Source organism: Bos javanicus, chromosome 17, assembly GCF_032452875.1.
Source record: "Bos javanicus breed banteng chromosome 17, ARS-OSU_banteng_1.0, whole genome shotgun sequence".
Lineage (NCBI taxonomy): Eukaryota > Metazoa > Chordata > Mammalia > Artiodactyla > Bovidae > Bos > Bos javanicus.
Window position 1 is genome coordinate 22,032,437 of NC_083884.1, and position 19,495 is coordinate 22,051,931.

General features: G+C 39.4%; 1 long non-coding RNA gene across 1 annotated transcript in view; it reads left to right on the forward strand.

Annotated features, from left to right (window-relative positions):
• LOC133228447 (uncharacterized) overlaps nt 1–18,709 on the forward strand; it is a 29,284-nt gene extending 10,575 nt beyond the window's left edge. The window contains exons 2-3 of the long non-coding RNA XR_009730202.1: nt 6,841–6,934; nt 18,502–18,709. This is a non-coding gene — a long non-coding RNA (uncharacterized LOC133228447). The remainder of the gene's footprint in view (nt 1–6,840; nt 6,935–18,501) is intronic.
• The last annotated feature ends 786 nt before the right edge of the window (nt 18,710–19,495 follow it).

The window sequence follows — 19,495 nt, forward strand, 5'->3', positions numbered from 1 at the left end:
TCTGTACAAGGGTTGGTTTTAAAAAAGGCCCCATTATCACTCTAGAGGGACTTTGGAAGTCAAAACCAAGGAATTATTTCTTTTAAAAGGACTCAACAGACACCCATAGCGTTTTCAGATTTGATGGGGTAGGTTTCAACTCATCCGGTGAAAGTATCATGATACCAGAAGATACTTATATCTTGATCATGGGCGAATTTGGGTGAAATCTGCCAGTCTTCCCCTGGATATGTCCCTTGGCATTGAATTGACCTAATTAATGAAGAGGGGGATTGGATGGATCTATGGATGCATATTAATACATCATAGGCAAGCATTACTTGTTTTACTGTTCTTTTAAGGCCCTTTCCTGAAAAAGACTTTTGCATCAAGTCCCATAGTGCGTCCCTTTTCTAGTGAGTGGCATCATATAAGCTCTTAGTTTCCATTTTTGGACCTCGAGGATTAGAACCTTACCCTCCTTTTTATACCAGCCTGTGCTTCCTTTCTCATAGCCTCATTTTCATCATTCTCTTGTTCCTGTGGGGAATACTAGGAAATTCAGGGAGGCCAATCACTAGAGCCATAGGTTCCTGGATTCAAGATGCATTGTTTAGGTTCCTGTATTTGAGATGCATGCTTTGCAGTTTGATCAGCTTTGCTGTTCCCTTGTGTCAAAAAATTTCCATTCCTCTGATGGCCCCTACAGTGGATTACTGATACCTGGGTCAGAAGCTGCACTGCTTCTAAAAGAGCCAGAATCAAATCTTTATGTTTTATGAGGGGATTTCTAGCAATTAACATTCTTTTTTTCTAAATGACAGCACGAGCATGTAGCACATGGAAACCCCATTTTGAATCAGTAAAAATACTTAATTTCTTATCCTTCCTTAATTGAAACGCTCTCATTAATGCAGTTAGCTCAGTCTTCCAGGCTCATGTCTGGGGTGGCAGGGCCTTTGCTTTTGTGACTTCATCTAGGCTAACCATGGCATACCCTTACCTTTTGGGTTCCCATTCTGCATAACTGCTTCCATAAGTAAACCATTTGACCTTTGGGCTGTCAAGGGGCTCATCTAGAAGATCAGATTTGCTGGACTAAGTTTGTTCCAGGGTCTCTATACACTGATGCTGTAAGTATTCACTCTCGACCACGGGCAGCAGAATTTCTGGCTTGGCATGCCTTTAAGGTAACTTAGACGGTGTCCATTAAGAGGGCCTGATATCTTATTAACCTTCCTCCAGTCAACTGTTTATGTCTTTTGACTTCCAGCACAGATTGTACCTGATGAAGAGTTAATACATCTAGAGGTTTCCTCAGAGTTAGCTTGGAAACTTCATCAACCAACAGGACTGTGGCTGTTGCTGCTCATGGGCAGCTTGGCCGTCTTAGAGCCACTGAGTCCAGCTGTTTTGAAAAGTAAGCCACTGGTCTCTGAGTAGGTCCCAACTTTTGGATCAGGAGTCCTAGCGCTGTCCCGGACTTCTTGTGAACGTATATGGTAAAGGACTTGTCCAAATTTGGAAGCCCCAGTGCTGGTGGTCTACTCAACTCAGTCTTGGAGGTCTCAAAGTCCCACTAGTGGGCCTTTTTCCATTGAAAGGCTTCCATTTCTCCTCCTCATCTATAAGGCCATAATTTGGAATTCAGATACAAAACAACCCAGCCATCCTGAGAAAACCTTGGGGTTGCCTCTTTGTGATTGAGATGGTAATGTGATAATTGCTGGTTTTTGATCTACGGCCAGGCCAGGGCTTGTGCCTTCGGGGTCAAAACAAATCCTAAATATTGAACCTGTTACTGTGAGATCTGGGCCTTGGTGGGCGAGACTTTATATCCTCTTTTTGCCAGAAAATGTAGGACCCCTAACGGTATTTTGATCTGAATCTTGTTTAGTCTCACTAATGTGTGTTGCTGCTAAGTCACTTCAGTCGTGTCCGACTCTGTGTGACCCCACAGACGGCAGCCCACCAGGCTCCCCCGTCCCTGGGATTCTCCAGGCAAGAACACTGGAGTGGGTTGCCAGTGTGTTAGTCACTCACAACTCTGCAACTCCATGTAGCTCACCAGGCTCCTCTATCCATGGGATTTCCCAAGCAAGAATCCTGTAGTGGGTTGCCATTCCCTCCTCCAGGGGATCTTCCCAACCCAGGAATTGAACCCAGGTCTCCTGCATTGGTCTCACGACTTATCAATAAATTATCAACATATTGTAGCAGAGTTCCCTTCTCAAGGAACAATTCCTTCAGTTCCCTTGCTTACCTAACACATTTCCAAAAACACAAGAGCTGTCCCTAAAGCCCTGGGGAAGCACTGTCCAGGTATATTTGGTAGCCTCCAGGGTGTCAGGGTCCCTCCATTCAAAGTTAAAAAGATATTGAAAGTCTGGATACTGGAGTGGGTTAACGTTTCCTTCTGCAGGGGATCTTCCTGACCCAGGGATCAAACTCTTATCCCCTGTACTGGCAGATGGATTCTTTACCACTCTATCACCTGGGAAGCTCCATTCCTTGAGCTAAGGTGGGGAAAAAATCAAGAGTAAATATAGGTTACTTACTAAAGGCACAGGAGCTTAAACAATGTATTATCAAAAGCAGCATTCCAGGATAACTTGGTTCTCTGCTGAGAGTTTTGCATCAGCCTACTGTTAAAAAAATCCATTTACCTAATTTAATCCTACTTTTGAAAATCTTGACCACATACAAAATTCTTCTCTCAAAATGTCCCTCTTCTACAGGCTTTCTGCAACTTACTTTGGCCCTTATTCTTTCCACATTCAGAAATAGCCACTTCTAGGACAAAATCCAGAGAAGGCAATGGCACCCCACTCCAGTACTCTTGCCTGGAAAATCCCATGGATGGAGGAGCCCGGTAGGCTGTAGTCCATGGGGTCACGAAGAGTTGGACATGACTGAGTGCCTTCACTTTCACTTTTCACTTTCACACATTGGAGAAGGAAATGGCAACCCACTCCAGGGTTCTTGCCTGGAGAGTCCCAGGGACAGAGGAGCCTGGTGGGCTGCCGTCTATGGGGTTGCACAGAGTCGGACACGACTGAAGCGACTTAGCAGCAGCAGCAGCAGCAGCAGGACAAAATCATCCTTTTTTCTTTCAGCAAAATGCATTTCCATTCCTCATATGTTCTTTTCTGAAAATACACTTCCTAAGTAGCCATGAACTGTCCACTAAGTTAGCATTCCTTAAATTGGTAGAGAACATGTCAAGGTGGCACAAAACGTCTTTAGTTTTTCTCTCACAAGAAGACAAAGGTAAATTTAGACATGTTTAACAATAATGTTCCAGTATTTTATTTTATTTGAAAATAGCCTGAATATTCAATTAATTTCTATCATTTAACTTAATTTAGTTTCAAATTTACAAAAATTTGGAGACTTTTATTGTTTTTTTACTCGAGTATAATTGCTTTACAAGAGCATTAGTTTCTGCTATACAAAGAAGTGAGTTAACTATATGTATACATATATCCCCTTCCCCTTGAGCCTTCCTCCCACCTTCTCCTCACCCCACCCATCAAGGTCATCACAGCACCAAACTGAGCTCCCTGTGCTGTACAGCAGGTTCCCACTAGTTATCTGTTTCACTCAAGATAATGTATTCATATGAAACCTAATCTCCCAATCATCTTGCTCTCTTCACCCCGGCACCTCCCCTCTCCATGACCACACATCCCTTCTCTATGTTTGTATCTCTGTTCCTACTCTGGAACTTAGTTCATCTGTATCGTTTTTCTAGATTCCACATACATGAATTAATATACAGTATCTGTTTTTCTGATTGACTTTGTATGACAGTCTTTCTTCAGATGACCTAATTTAGTTCCTTTTTATAGCTAAGTAATGAGCTCAGCTGGTGAAGAATCTGCTTGCAATGTAGGAGACCCTGGTTCAATTTATGGTTCTGGAAGATTCCTTGGAGAAGGGATCAGCTACCCACTCCAGTATTCTTGGACTTCCCTGGTGGCTCAGATGGTGAAGAATCTGCCTGTACTGTGGGAGACCTTGGTTTGATCCCTGGGCCTGAAGGCCAGCATGGCAACCCACTCCAGAATTCTGGTATGGAGAATCCCCATGGACAGAGGAGCCTGGTGGGCTACAGTCTGTGGGGTCACAAAGAGTTGGACACATGAGTGACTAAGCACAGCACAGCATAATATCCCCTTGTGTATGTATATGTGTGTGTATATATGTATACATATATACCTACACACAACATCTTTATCCATTCATCTGTTGATGGATACTTAATTTGTTTCTGTGTCCTGGCTGTTGTAAATAGTGCCTCACTGAACACTGGGGTACATTTATCTTTTTGAATTATGGTTTTCTCAGGGCTTATGCCCAGTAGTGGGTCATATGATAGTGCTATTTTTAGTTTTTTTTAAGGAACCTCCATACTGTTCTCCATAGTAGCTATATCAATTTACATTCCCACCAATAGTGCAAGAAGGTTCCCTTTTCTCCACATCTTCTCCAGCATTTACTGTTTGTAGACTTTTTGATTATGGCCATTCTGACCAATATGAAGTGATACCTCATTGTATTAATAGTTTTGATTTGCGTTTTTCTAACAATTAGTGATGTTGAGCATCTTTTCATGTACCTCTTGTCCATCTGTATGTCTCTGGACGAATGTCTGTTCACCTTTTTTTTTAATTGGGTTGTTTGTTTTTATATTTAGCTGCATGAGCTGTTGGTGTATTTTGGAGATTAATCCTTTGTCTGTTGCTTCATTTGCAAATATTTTCAACCATTCTGAGAGTTGTCTTTTCATCCTCTTTATGGTTTCCTTTGATAACAAAATCTTTAAGTTTAATCAGGTCCCATTTGTTTGTTTTTATTTTGATTATTCTAGGAGGTGGGTCAAGAAAGATCTTGCAGTGATTTATGTCAAAGTGTTTTTCCAGTGTCTAAGTCTTTAATCTGTTTTGAGTTTACTCGTGTTAGGTAGGGTTCTGATTTCATTCTTGTGCATGTAGTTGTCCAGTTTTTCCAGCACCACTTACTGAAGACACTGTCTATTGTCCATTGTACGGTCTTGCCTCCTTTGTCATAGATTAGGTGACGATAGGTGCAAGGATTTATCTCTGGACTTTTTGTCCTGTATCACTGATCTGATATTTCTGTTTTTGTGCCAGTATGATACTGTCTTGATTATTGTAGCTTTGTAGTATAGGCTGAAGTTGAAGAGCCTGATTCCTCCAGCTCTGTTTTTCTTTCTCAAAATTGCTCTGGTTATTTGGGATCTTTTATGTTCCCATACAAATTGTAAAGTTTTTTGTTCTAATTCTGTGAAAAATGCCATTGGTAATTTGTTAGTGGTTTACATTTGTTAGGTAGGAAGTTAGGCATGAGCAATGAGGGATGGCCTAGCCAAAAAGAATGCAAGCTAATCTTTAAACCCGCAGTGAAAGTCATTCAGTCATGTCCAACTCTCTGCATCTCCATGGACTCTACAGTCCATGGAATTCTCCAGGCCAGAATACTGGAGTGGGTAGCCTTTCCCTTCTAAAGGGGATCTTCCCTACCCAGGGATCAAACCCAGGTCTCCCACATTGCAGTCAGATTCTTTACCAGCTGAGCCAGAAGGGAAGCCTGAGAATACTGAAGTGGATAGCCTATCCTTTCTCCAGCAGATCTTCCTGACCCGGGAATCAAACCAGGATCTCCTGCACTGCAGGTGGATTCTTTACCAACTGAGCTATCAGGGACTTTTCCAAATCCCACACATGCACCCTAGGCACACAGTAGATACAAACTAACCACGGGGGCTTCCTCAGGTAACCTTAGGAGCTAAGAGCCCATTAATCATTCATAAACATTCTACATGTTTATGAATATTCTACATCCGGTCCCATCACTTCATGGGAAATAGATGGGGAAACAGTGGAAACAGTGTCAGACTTAATTTTTTTGGGCTCCAAAATCACTGCAGATGGTGAATGCAGCCATGAAATTAAAAGACGCTTACTCCTTGGAAGTAAAGTTATGACCAACCTAGATAGCATATTCAAAAGCAGAGACATTACTTTGCCAACAGTGGTTCGTCTGGTCAAGGATATGGTTTTTCCTGTGGTCATGTATGGATGTGAGAGTTGGACTGTGAAGAAGGCTGAGCGCCAAAGAATTGATGCTTTTGAACTGTGGTGTTGGAGAAGACTCTTGAGAGTCCCTTGGACTGCGAGGAGATCCAACCAGTCCATTCTGAAGGAGATCAGCCCTGGGATTTCTTTGGAAGGAATGATGCTAAAGCTGAAACTCCAGTACTTTGGCCACCTCATGCGAAGAGTTGACTCATTGGAAAAGACTGATGCTGGGAGGGATTGGGGGCAGGAGGAGAAGGGGACGACAGAGGATGAGATGGCTGGATGGCATCACTGACTCAATGGACGTGAGTCTGGGTGAACTCCGGGAGTTGGTGATGGACAGGGTGGCCTGGCGTGCTGCGATTCATGGGGTTGCAAAGAGTCAGACATGACTGAGCGACTGAACTGAACTGAACTGAATAACAGACTAAATATTTAGTCTAATTTAGACTAATAACTACATTACAGAAAGACATACACTACAGGGCCTGTTGTTATGTAACTTGCAATTGTCAGTCGGTCTTAAACATATGCCTGTTTGCATTTCTTCTCTTGACTGGTGGTGGGTACAACCCTGTTTTTGCACAGGGCACAGCCAAAAGGAGATGGAAAGTATGAAAAGGGGGAAGCCAAGAGAAATCTTTTCGATGACTCTTGGGGTCAGCCTGCTCCCATGTCTTGGGATTGTCTAACAATAAAGATCTGTCTGCCTGAGCTGAACTGAGTTGTAACTTGTCTGTTGTTTTAAACCTTTTAGTCCGTCATTACAACTGTCGTGACAAGAACTGAGGAAGAGAAATCAACCTGATGTTTGGTGCCATGAAACAGATTGCTGACTGCCTCCAGATAAGGTAAGGGTCCTTGCCCTATGGCTTGAAGGACCTTGATTTCTGCTGAACTGATCTAACACACTGAATCTGTAGATTGTTTTGTAGTAAAGTCATTTTCACAATATTGATTCTTCCCATCTAAGAACATGGTATACTTCTCCATCTGTTTGCATCATCTTTGATTTCTTTTATCAGTGTTTTATAGTTTTCTGAGTACAGGTCTTTTGCATCCTTAGTTAGGTTTATTCCTAGGTATTTTATTCTTTTTCTTGAGATGATAAACAGGATTGTTAACTTAATTTCTCTATCTTATCTTTTGTTCTTAGTGTATAAGAATACAGGACACTTCTGTACACTAATTTTGTGTCCTGAAAATTTATTAAATTCATTGATTAGCTATAGTAGTTTTCTGGTAGCATCTTTCGAGTTTTCTGTGTATAGTATCTTGCCATCTGCAAACAGTGATAGTTATACTTCTTTTCCAATTTGAATTCATTTTCTTTTTTTTTTTTCTTTTATTGCTGTGGATGGGACTTTTATAGTGGAGAGAGTGGGCATCCTTGTATTGTTCCTGACCTTAGAGGAAATGCTTTCAGTTTTTCACTGTTGAGAATGATGTTAGCTGTAGGTTTGTCATATATGGCTTTTATTATGTTGAGGTAGGTTCTCTTTATGCTCACTTTCTGGAGAGTTTTTATCATAAATGGGTGTTGAGTTTTTTCATAACGTTTTCTGCATCTATTGAGATGATCATACTTTTTGTTTAATTTGATAATATGGTGTATCACATTGATTGATTTCTGTATATTGAAGAATCCTTGCATCCCTGGTATAAATCCCACTTAGTCATGGTGTATAATCCTTGTAGTGTGTTGTTGGATTCTGTTTGCTAGCATTTTGTTGAGGATTTTTGCATCTATGTTCATTGGTGATATCAGTCAGTAATTTTATTTGTGATATCTCTGGGCAATGGTGGCCTCATAGAGCAAGTTTGTGAGTATCCCTCCCTCTGAAATGTTTTTGAGAGAGTTTTGAGAGGATGGGTGTTAGCTTTTCTCTAAATGTTTGATAGAATTCACCTGTGAACCCATCTAGTCCTGGACTTTTGTTTGTGCGAAGATTTTTTTTTTTTTAATTTTATTTATTTACTTTTGGCTGAGCTGAGTCTTCATTGCTTCTTTGGGCTTTTCTCTAGTTGTGGCTGGTAGGGGCTATTTAGTTGTGATGCACAGGCTTGTGGTGTCCTCTTTTGCTGGGGAGCACAGGCTTTAGGCATGCAGGTTTCAGTAGTGCTCCTGGGCTCTAGAGCACAGGCTCAGTAGTTATGCCTGGAATTAGTTGTTCCACCTGCAATTAACTGCAGGTGAGACCTTCCTGGATCAGGAATCGAACCTGTGTCTCCTGCATTGGCAGGTGGATTCTTTACCACTTAGCCTCCAGGGTAGCCCCATTTTTTAATTTTTATTTCAAGATAAAACAAACCAGAATGCATGTGTGCATGCTCAGTCAATTCAGTCATGTTTCTGTGGGAAGATTTTTACTTTAAATTTCATAACTGTGATTAGTCTGTTTATATTTTCTGTTTCTTTCTGATTTAGTCTTTGAAAATTGTACCTTTCTAAGAATTTGTCCATTTCTTCCAGATTGTCCATTTTATTGGTATATAGTTGCTTCTAGTAATCTTTTATGATCCTTTATCTTTCTGTGGTGTCAGTTGTAATTTCTCCTTTTTCATTTCTAATTTTATTGATCTGAGTTCTCTTCCCCTCTTTTTTTTTCTTTATGAGTCTGGCTAAAGGGTTATCAATTTTGTTTATCTTCTCAAAGAACCAACTTTTTTATTGATCTTTTTTATTGTTTTTTTCATTTCTGTTTCATTTATTTCTGCTCTGATCTTTATGATTTCTTTCCTTCTAACTTCATTGTTGTTGTTCTTTTTCTTTCTCTAGTTGCTTTAGGTGTAAGGTTAGCTTGCTTATTTGAGGTTTTTCTTGTTTCATGAGCTGAGGTTGAATTGCTATAAACTTCCCTCTGAGAACTGCTTTTTTGTTGCATCCTTTATGTTTTGGGTCATTGTTTTTTCATTTTTATTTGCTCTGATGTATTTTTTTACTTCCTTTTTATTTCTTCAGTGATTCTTGGTTATTCAGAATGCACTGTTTAGCCTCCATGTATTTGTGTTCTTTATAGTTTTTGTTTTTTTTTTTCCTGTAATTGATTTCTAATCTCATAGTGTTATAGTCAGAAAAGATGTTTGATACGATTTCAGTTTCCTTAAACTTACCAAGGCTTGATTTGTTACTCAAGATGTGATTCTGAAGGATGCTCTCTGTGCACTTGAGAAAAAAGTATATTCTGTTTTTGAGTGGAATGTTCTATAAATATCAATTAAATATATGTAATCTGTTGTGCCATTTAAAGCTCTTACTTCTTTATTTAATTTCTGCCTGGGTGATCTGTCCATTGGTATAAGTGGGGTGTTAAAGTCCCCCACTATTATGGTGTTACTGTTGGGTTCCCCTTGTTGGCTGTTATTATTTGACTTAGGTATGGAGGTGGTCCTGCATTGACTACAGAAGTATTTATTACTGATGTATTTTCTTCCTGGATTGACCTCTTGATCATTATTATGTAGTGACCTTTATCTCTCGTCACAGTCTTTATTTTAAAGTCTATTTTGTCTGATACGAGTATTGCTATTCCAGCTTTCTTTTGCTTTCCATTGACATGGAATATCTTTTTCTATGCCCTTGCTTTCAGTCTGTATGTGTCCATAGCTCTGAAATGGGTCTCTTGTTTCCATTCAGCCAGTCTGTGTCTTTTGGTTGGAGCACTTATTCCATTTAAATTCAATGTAATTATAGACGTTAACGTTCCTATTACCATTTTCTAGATTGCTTTGGATTTGTTTTTGTGGGTCTTCTTTTGTTTTTCCTGTCTAGAGAAGCTCTTTTAGCATTTTTTTTTTTTTTAAACTGGTTTGGTGGTGCTGAATTCTCTTAGCTTTTTGCTTGTTTGTAAAGGTTTTTATTTTCTGTCCATTCTGAATGAGAGCCTTGCTGGGTAGAGACATCTTGGTTGTAGCTTTTTCCGTTTCATCACTTTAAATATATCCTGCCACTCCCTTCTGGCTGGCAGATTTTCTGCTGAAAAATCAGCTGATAACTGTATGAGGATTCCCTGGTATGTTATATGTTGCTTTTAATATTATTTCTTTGAATTTAATTTTTGTTTGATTCATTTGTGTCTTGGCGTTTTTCTCCTATGGTTTGTCCTGTGTGGGACTCTCTGCAGTTCCTGAACTTGCATGGTTTTTTTTGTTTTTCCTTTCCCATTTTAGGAAAGATTTTGACTCTGATCTCTTCATATATTTTCTCTAAACATTTCTATTTTTTTTTCCCTGGGGCCCCTGAAATTCAAATGTTGGTGTGTTTAATGTTGTCCCAGATGTCTCTAAGAGTGTCCTCAATTCTTTTCATTCTTTTTTGATTTTTCTGATCCACAGCAGTCATTTCCACCATTCCATTTTGTAGCTCACATACTCATTCTCCTGCTTCGGTTATTTTGCTATTGATTACTTCCAGTGTATTTTTCATTTCAGTTATTGTGTTTTTCATCACTGTCGTTCTCGAGTTCTTCCAAATTTTGTGCTTAGTTGTGTCCGACTGTATGCAACCCTATGGATTGTAGCCCACCAGGCTTCTCTGTCCGTGGGATTTTTCCAAACAAGAGTACTGGTGTGGGTTGCCAGTATTCTTTGGGCAGAGGATCTCCCAACCCAGGAAGATCTTCTCCTGGGGCCTTCCTGACCCAGGGAATCAAACTTCCCAGTCTCTTGTGTCTGCTGCATGGGCAGGCAGATTCTTTATCAGTAGCACCACCTGGGAAGCCCTTGCAAGTTCTTCTAGGTCCTTGATAAACATTTCTTGTATTTTCTCAGTCTGAGCCTCCACTCTTTCCAGGATTTTTAATAATCTTTACCATCATTACTCTGAATTCTTTTTCATATGGATTGCCTATTTCCTTTTCATTTATTTGGTCTTGTAGGTTTTTACCTTGATCCTTTGTAAAATCTTTTTTGTCATTTCATTTTGTTTGATAGGGGAGGAGGTGGGACTTTGTTCCTATCTTACTGCTTGTATGGCCTGAGGCATTCAGCACCATTTGCAGGGGGTTGGGCAGGGCGGGATCTTGGTGCTGAGATGGCGCCTTCCAGGAGACTTCACTCTGATTAGCATTCCATGATGTGTGAGGTTCTCTGTTAGTCCAGGGGGCTGAGCGTGGCACTCCCGCCACAGGAGCTCAGCCCTGACCACTGGCCTGGGAATCAAGATTCTACAAACTATGTGGTCTGCAAGGAAAAAACATGGCAGAGCAATAGCAAAAGAATAGGAAGTAAAATAAAATTAGAAAACTTAAAAATATATTAGAAAAAATAAAAATATAAGTGAAACAACAAGAGAAAACAACCATAACAGCAAAAAAAAAAAAAAAAACAGGCCAGAAAAGGCTTTGGCTGTAGGGGGCAGGGGCTTAGGTGGGACTGGGACCCTAGGCACAGGGCCAGAGTGACCAGAAAAGGTCCTCCTTGGGAGAGTGTGTGGGGGGAAGGTCTTAGACTCAGTGTGCCCAGAGGGGTCCTCAGAGGGCTGAGGCTTAGGCCTGGGACCCCAGCAGCCTCGCCAGGCCTGAGCTGACAAGGAGAATGCTGGCCACACTCCCCTTTGATCCTCCAACCCCTTGAAAGTGTTTTCCATCCCCGGTGGTGTGCTTACTGTGAGTGAGTCACTCTGAGCTTGGGAAGCCCTCCCGTCCTCTAACTGCCTCTTGGGGGCAGCAGTCCCGTCTTGCTTTTACTTTTCTCCCACTCCCAGGGCCGTTAAATGGCAGAGGTTCAGGCCCAGCACCTCAGAAGGATCTCCCCAGGGCTTAAGTGGTGAGGAAGGAGATGGTGGCCCTGTTCCCTTCTGATCTTCCATTCTTCTATAGGTCTCTCCCCATCCTAGCTGAGTCCCTTGCAATGAGTAGACCTCCCTAAGTGTGGAAACCCCTCCCCTCCCCCACTACCCATCAGGGCCATTGGTCCCATCCCAGCTCCACTTCTCTCCCACCACCATATCCTACCTGGTGGTGTGGAGGCACCTCCCATCCCCTTAGGTGTCTGAGGTCCCCTACTTGCACCTGGTAAATGCCCTGGTTATGAGGAGACAGGTACTGCACAGCCTCTTATTCTGCCATCTTGACTTTGCCCCCATTGGAGAGATTGTTTTAGACAGATGTTTCTAAAACATAAAATTATTCTTACAGTTTACCAAAAAGTTCTTATCCCAGTTACATTTACTTAAAAATTTAATATCCGGTTATTTTCCCTGTTGACAGACATTATAACTGAAAAAAAAAAATATGCACTTACAGATTACCAGTAACTCTAGGTATAATGAAAGTATACTTAACATTGATGACTCTAAAGACAGATCTGTATTAATTAAACCCATAAGTTTAAGCTAGACAAGTTAATTTCTGTAGAACCAGAGATCTCATAGGTTTCTGTCTGAATTTAAAATACCCCTCTTTTTTTTCCTTTAGTCTGAGGGGACTGCAGATGAATCATTTAGTTCCTGAGAGTCCAGGCAGAATAGTTACATTATGGAGGCAGAGGAGGGAAAAATGCAAGGGCCTGTCATTTCTTTTCCTTCTTTAAAATACCAAGAAACCCAAGGCTGGAGTCTCAGGCAGTCTGGACTGTGTTTGTATTTCAAGGCTAAAGTGTTCCACCACACCCACAATGTCAGCAGAGGGTTGCAGGAGAAGTTGGACAGACAGAAAACTGCAGCACAAACAAATATACCAATTATAAAACTTAAAAACACAGCAAAATGTTTTTAGGTCACAGGGGACAAGAGTGCAGTCATGAGGACCGAGAGAGACAAAAGAAGAAGAGACAGAAAACATTGAAAAAGAGAAGGAGTGAAATTGTCATTTCAGCCTACTCCCCATAGGTGTCTATTCTGGCAGCAACCTGCATGCTTCTAGAAAGGGCCCAGAGAAGGAGAGAGCACCCTGCCCACTGCCCACCAGGGTAATCAAGCCCAGAAATCAGCCAGCTGTATGTCTTCTGTGGGACTCTCACCAACTCATACACCAGTATATAGAAATCTGCTACTTTAGCCCATTCCTAATGCAGCTTTTCTTGGTGGCAGGAAAATAAAAGTGAGAATATTGGAACAATTGGACTTCCAACCACTACATGATATGAGGTTTAAATTTCTATCTCTCTCATATGTTCCCAGTCAGGAGAGCCCACTGGATCAAGGTCTGCATAGTGTGAAGTGAGCCTCTCTCACTTCTGCTTGTGACCCATCAAGGCGAGCCATTTGCAGGCCAAAAGAAGCAGGTCTCATAAGCTGAGGGGAGTGATACTGTAGCTGCCCAATATCTACAATCTCAGAAGGATAGGACAGAAGTAGGAGAGGACAGAGAGAGAAGTAGAGAAATTTCAGGAAAGGGAAAGGGACAACGGGGAAAGGGAATATGGTAAGAGATAAAGAACAGATGGGAGGGGAAAAGCATTGCCTGGATGAGAGTACTGAAGCCCCCAGGGGCCAGGAAGACATACTTACCAAACATGGTGATGCTAACAAGAGATTCAGGTCCCTGCTTCCCACCCACAGGCAACTGCTTTCAGTGGTCCAAGAGGTGCCAAACTCTCTCCCCAGAAGGGGATAAGCCCCACATTGGGTGCCACAAAATATGTTACTGACCAGGGTTCTTGGCCTTCTTAATCAATAGAAATTGATCTGAGGCCAGACAAGAAATTAAGGCAAGGCTTTTTGGGGGCCCCAGCTGCAGCAGAGGTGGGGAAAGGGTGAGAACAACAGGTCCCTTGCTTGCTTGCTCACTCACTTCTTAGGGTGTAACTTACTGTTCTTTTTCAAACTTCATGAGGTGGAAGTTTAGATCCTTGATTTTCAGCCTTTCTTGTTTAATAATTACATTCAAATCTATAAAAAAATTTCCATGTAAGCATGGTTCATCTGTATCACACAAATTTTGATATAACATTCTTTCATTATCATTCAGTTAAAAGTATTTCCTATTTTTAATCATGGTGTTTTCTTTTGTTAGGTAGTTAGAATAGGAAAAAGGAGTCCAGAATGGTGGTGGCTAAAAGACAAGGAAGGGAAAAGCCTGCAAAAATAGAACACAGGAAGGTCCAAGGACCAGAGTGAGGACCTCAGGTAGAACAAACAGCACTCCTGGATAGCCCAATTTACATAGGGCAGGCCCAGGGAGAGGAGACAAAATGTAAAAAAGAGGAGCCAGAATTGGGCTGGGGGCCTCTCTTTTTGCATCTTTTGAGTCTGCATGCCGTCAGGCCTCGAGGATGTATTTTCCTTTACTTTCTAAATAAAACTGAGCTGTAAATTGGAGCTGTAACACTGGTCTGTCTGAGGGTTGTAAGGCTGGTCTGTCTGTCACTTCAAATTTTTGTTGCAAGGAAATTACAAACTCTCCCGACACTTTTGATCTACTTGTTTTTGAAACATATGTTGCTGAATTTCTAAATGCATGGGAATTTCTTTTTTTTATTATTTTGTATTTACATTATGAGAATCTACTCTGTGTAACTTTGACCCTTTATCATTTTTAAAATTTACTCTTTTATGTCCTAGCATACACTTAAATTTTGGAAATATCCTGTGAATATTTGAAGAGTGTGCATTCTGTGGTCTTCTATTGAGGTGTCCACAAATGCCAAGTGGATGTATGACATGACTAAAAGTCAGTTTTGTTTATTGTATTGAGCACATCTTCTTGCCTTTCTTTTTGTCAGCTTGTCCAGTCAGTTACTGGGCAATTATAAGTTTAAAAAACTCCTCTCGTAAAGATGATTTTTCTTAATTCTCTTTTTGTTGCAATTTTTGCTTTAGGTATTTTGATGCTACTGTATGCATACTATTCTAGGTTATATTATCAAGTGCATGCTGCTAAGTCACTTCAGTCGTGTCCGACTCTGTGTGACCCCATAGACGGCAGCCCACAAGGCTCCCCCGTCCCTGGGATTCTCCAGGCAAAAACACTGGAGTGGGTTGCCATTTCCTTCTCCAATGCATGAAAGTGAAAAGTGAAAGTCAAGTTGCTCAGTTGTATCCGACTCTTAGCGACCCCATGGACTGCAGCCTACCAGGCTTCTCCGTCCATAGCATTTTCCAGGCTAAAGTATTGGAGTGGGGTGCTATTGCCTTCTCTGATCAAGTGCATAGAAATTAAAATTATATATTTCCAGTAATTTCAACATTGATCACTATAGAGAATCTTATTTTTGCTTTAGAACCTGTTTTGTATTATATGTTATTAAAACAGCACTAGCAGCTTTCTTTTGGAAAAAGTTTCTGTCATATCTTTTCCCTTATTTTGCTTTCAACCTTCCTGTATCCTTATATTTGAGGGATGGTATGGGGAGGGAGGAAGGTGGAGGGTTCAGGATGGGGAACACATGTATACCTGTGGCGGATTCATTTTGAGATATGGCAAAACCAATACAATATTGTAAAGTTAAAAAAATAAAATAAAATTTAAAAAAATAAATAAATAAAATACATTCATTCAGTGTTTTTAAGACTGATAATCTTCTAAATGAAGCATTAGCTCATTCATATTGTGAAGTTATTATATAATTATTTGGGTTTAAGTCTATTATGTTATTTGCTTTTTTGTTCTACTATTCTGCTTTTCCTTTTAATGCATTCTTTTTTGAAACATTACATTTTTGCTTATCTTCCCCTATTAACTAGCTTATTAAATATTCACTTTTCTGTTATTCAGTTAGCAGTTATCCTGGAATTTACAAAGTCATACTGGATCTGTCAACCTTAATGTAAGGTAGTACTTTACCTCTTCCCAGAAAAAAGCATGGATATTTAAACCACTTTGCCTGTCTTTAATTGGCCCAGTGGGTAGAGAATCCTCCTGCATTGCGGGAGATGTTGGAGATACAGGTTTGATCCCTGCATCTTGTGGTTAGGAAGATCCCTTGGAGGGGAAAATTGGCAACCCACTCCAGTATTCTTGCCTGAAAAGTCCCATGAAGAGAGGAGCCTGGCAGGCTGCAATCCACGGGGTCACAAAGAGTGGGAACAACTGAACATGTGGCACACTCTGGTGACATACTTTTCTTAGTTTTTGTTCTCTGAAAATTATTTCATTTTACTTCTACTTTGGAAAGTTATTTTCTCTGGTTATTAAATTCTAGATCGGCAGCTTTTTTTCTTCTTCTAACATTTAGAGGGATCTTTTTCTATCATCTTTTGATTTTTTTCAATTTTGCTATGAATCAGCTCTCGGTCTTAGTATTGCTTCTTTGAAGATAATATGACTTTATTTTTCTTGCTGTTTTTATTATCTACTCTTTATTTTTGTTTTCAGTAGTTTTATTTTGGTATATCTAGGCATAGTTTTTTTGTTGCTGTTTTGTTTGTTTGAACTTGCTTAGAAATTATGCTTCATTTGCTACTTAAGAAAAGACCTAGCAAATATCACTTTATATATAATTCCTATATGATGCACTTTTTTTATTTCTGGGAATCAAATTAAATGCATTTATTATCTCACATTTGTGTCTGTTTTCTCCTCATTTATAATTTTACATCTCTGATTTTCATTTTGCATATTTTCTTCTTCTTTTTTTTTCAAGTTTACTCTTTCAACTTATCAGTATATAACCAGACATTAACCACCCCTCCATCTATTGAGGTTTTAATTTTTAGTATTTATATTTAAAATTCCATTTGGCTTTTAAGAAAAAATTCATGTTTATGAATGTAGTCTTTTGAAGTATTGAAAAGTCTGTGTCTCATCAGTACATTATATGGATATTCTGTTAATTATATATTTTCCATTGATTCTTTTCCTTTTCAGACATGTCATTATTTTGTTTGGTTATTTTTGACTAAATTAGAAACTGTTCCTCAAAGAAAGTAAAAAATTGTTCCTCAAATAAAGTAAGCTTTTATTATTTATACAAGGAAAATATAACCTTATTCATAGTATGAAAATGCTTGTGTGTAGTGGTGTGATCTGAGACACACTTACAAGTGTATCAATTCCCTAAATATGCACTCTCTATTACAAAGCTAAGACTCTCATTTCCTAAAAAATTATCATCCCTTAAGTCTCTTAGGTAGTACTTATCTTCTATTGATTATATTATGCATTGGGATGATATTAATATAATAGCAGTGTCTTACTCCCTTTCAAACTTGATCCCTTTATTACCACCTAGACTCTAGTCAAGCTATATTACTTACTTCTCAAACATATATGAAAGTTTCTTCTTCCCAGCCTAATTTTTATATAAAGATTGAGAGCTTTTAACATATATTCATCCATCCATAGTTAACAGATATTTATTGAGTCACTATTATGCAAATAGTTCGATTGGCTGCTGTGAAGACAAAGATTTAAAAAACACAGTGTCCATCCCCATGGAGCTTAAAGTATCTAATTCTGCTTGTCCTCTGTATATCTACTCAAAAATCTATAGCCATTTTTCAAGGTTAGTCATTGATTTTAAGGATTTCAGTGTATTAAAGTTCATGTCATTTTAAGATATAAAACTATTGGTAGTTTTGATGTGACATGATTATTTGCTCTGTAGCTTCACTTGCTTTGCTTTGATTCTTTCTCCAGTGCTTTGGCTGTCCTGTGTCCATTACCAATACCCTCACTTGCAAAGTTCCCTTTTTTCATCTTAATTTACAACCCTTTATACTATTACATCTTTTCTTCCAAAGAAAATGCTGAGCAAAGATGAGTTGTATGTAGTTTTCTGAAGCTCAACTTCTCTTTTGGAGGAGTTGAACAGATGTGACTGAACAGAGGAGTTGAACAGACAGGTAGAATCATCCCACTTGGTCTGTCTAAAAAGGAAGCACAAATGGGCAGAGATGAGGAACTGCCCAGAGGCAAGATCCTGAATGCTCCACTTAAGGTGGTTAAAAACTGGAAGAAAGTACTAGAACAGATATAGTTATATTCCAGCTTCTACAGGCCCACGGTCTAAGATGAACTGAAGTTCAAAAAAGCAGCAAGATCAGTGAAAACAAATATTACATATTGATAAATATGTAGTTTATATTCTGTACATATATTTCTTCACAGTTCTTCAGTTTCCACCAATAGTCTATTTGTGGTCTTTACAGCCTTCCTCTACCTCATATTCCCAAAGCCAATAGTAAAGGCCTTAGGTTCTTGTTACAGAAACAGTCCAGATTCAAGAAGTTGGGATAGAGACTGATGCTGGGAACCCTAAAGTCACATTCATAGGGATGCATGGCAAGGAAAGCTTTGTCTAGAGCAGTTCAACTGGAAGAGTCATGCAATAACTTGATAGGAATCAGTTTTCATGAAATGTTTAAGTAAAGAACTGGTGTTAGCAAAAAAAAAAAAAAGAGAGAGAGAGAGAGGAGAATTGGAGTTACCTAAAGCAGACTGCTCACTTATAGAGTTAATAAAGAAATATGAAGCTAGCTAGACAGTTAATTGAGGGCAAGAAAAGGGTTTCTTTTGTTTCACTTTTTGTTTAACAGGAAAAATAACAGCGTATTTGCAAACTCATGGAAATAATACAGCAGAAAAGGAAAACTATCTGATGCAAAAAGAAAAGCTGCCCAAGTAATATGAGTATAAGAATATGTCATGCAGTGCACAAGTGGATGCTTAACCAAAGTCAAGAACAGAGACACTTCTTTTGTGGTGAAAGAAAAAAAGTGGAGTATTTAGGCATGGATGCCATACAGGTAACATAATGTGGTTGTGATAGATTGATTTGAGATTGCTAATATTTTTTTGAAATAGGAAGTAAAATTATCAACTCAGGGTAAGAATTAGGTAGAAGATATTGGAGATTTGAAGAGAGTGGAAAGAGTATTCAGCTAGGAGCATAAGTAAATAAACTGTTATAATTTTGGCACAGTAGACATCATTAAAGTCAGTAAATACTAATCATATGTGAGTTAATCAGCTGGTTATAGTTTTCAGTCACATTTAACTCTACAGAAAATAGGAGAGGGGTTAAAAAATTAATTAAGGTTATGATTTAGACAAGCGAGCCAAATTATGGAAGGGGGGACATTGGTGAAAAGTATGAGAAAGTGATGCTTATCACTGACTATGGAATTAAACTAGAAGTGACAACCTGATAGGACAGAATACATTGGAAAATTGAAAGAAACTAAATTCTGTAGGTTACACTGATATGGAGGAACTGATGGAGTTAAATTTCTAGAGCAAGAGCTGGAAAAATGAGAGTTGGTGGAATAAAGAGTAGAAATTGAAACTAAGATTTTTCAGGAATTGTAGTTACTAGTAAAGACAAGATCTACAATGTGATCTGATCAGGGGAATAAATGGAATGGAGGTCAAGAAATGAAAGAGAGGAGGCCAAGAAGCTAATAAGTCAGGTTATTGGGAAATTAATCTACTAGAGTCTAGTACTAGTATATTGAAATAACCAGGAATAGTGATAGGATTAGTAGTGGAGAGAGTGACAATGAGCCCGGTAATAAAATGCCCAAGTTTCAG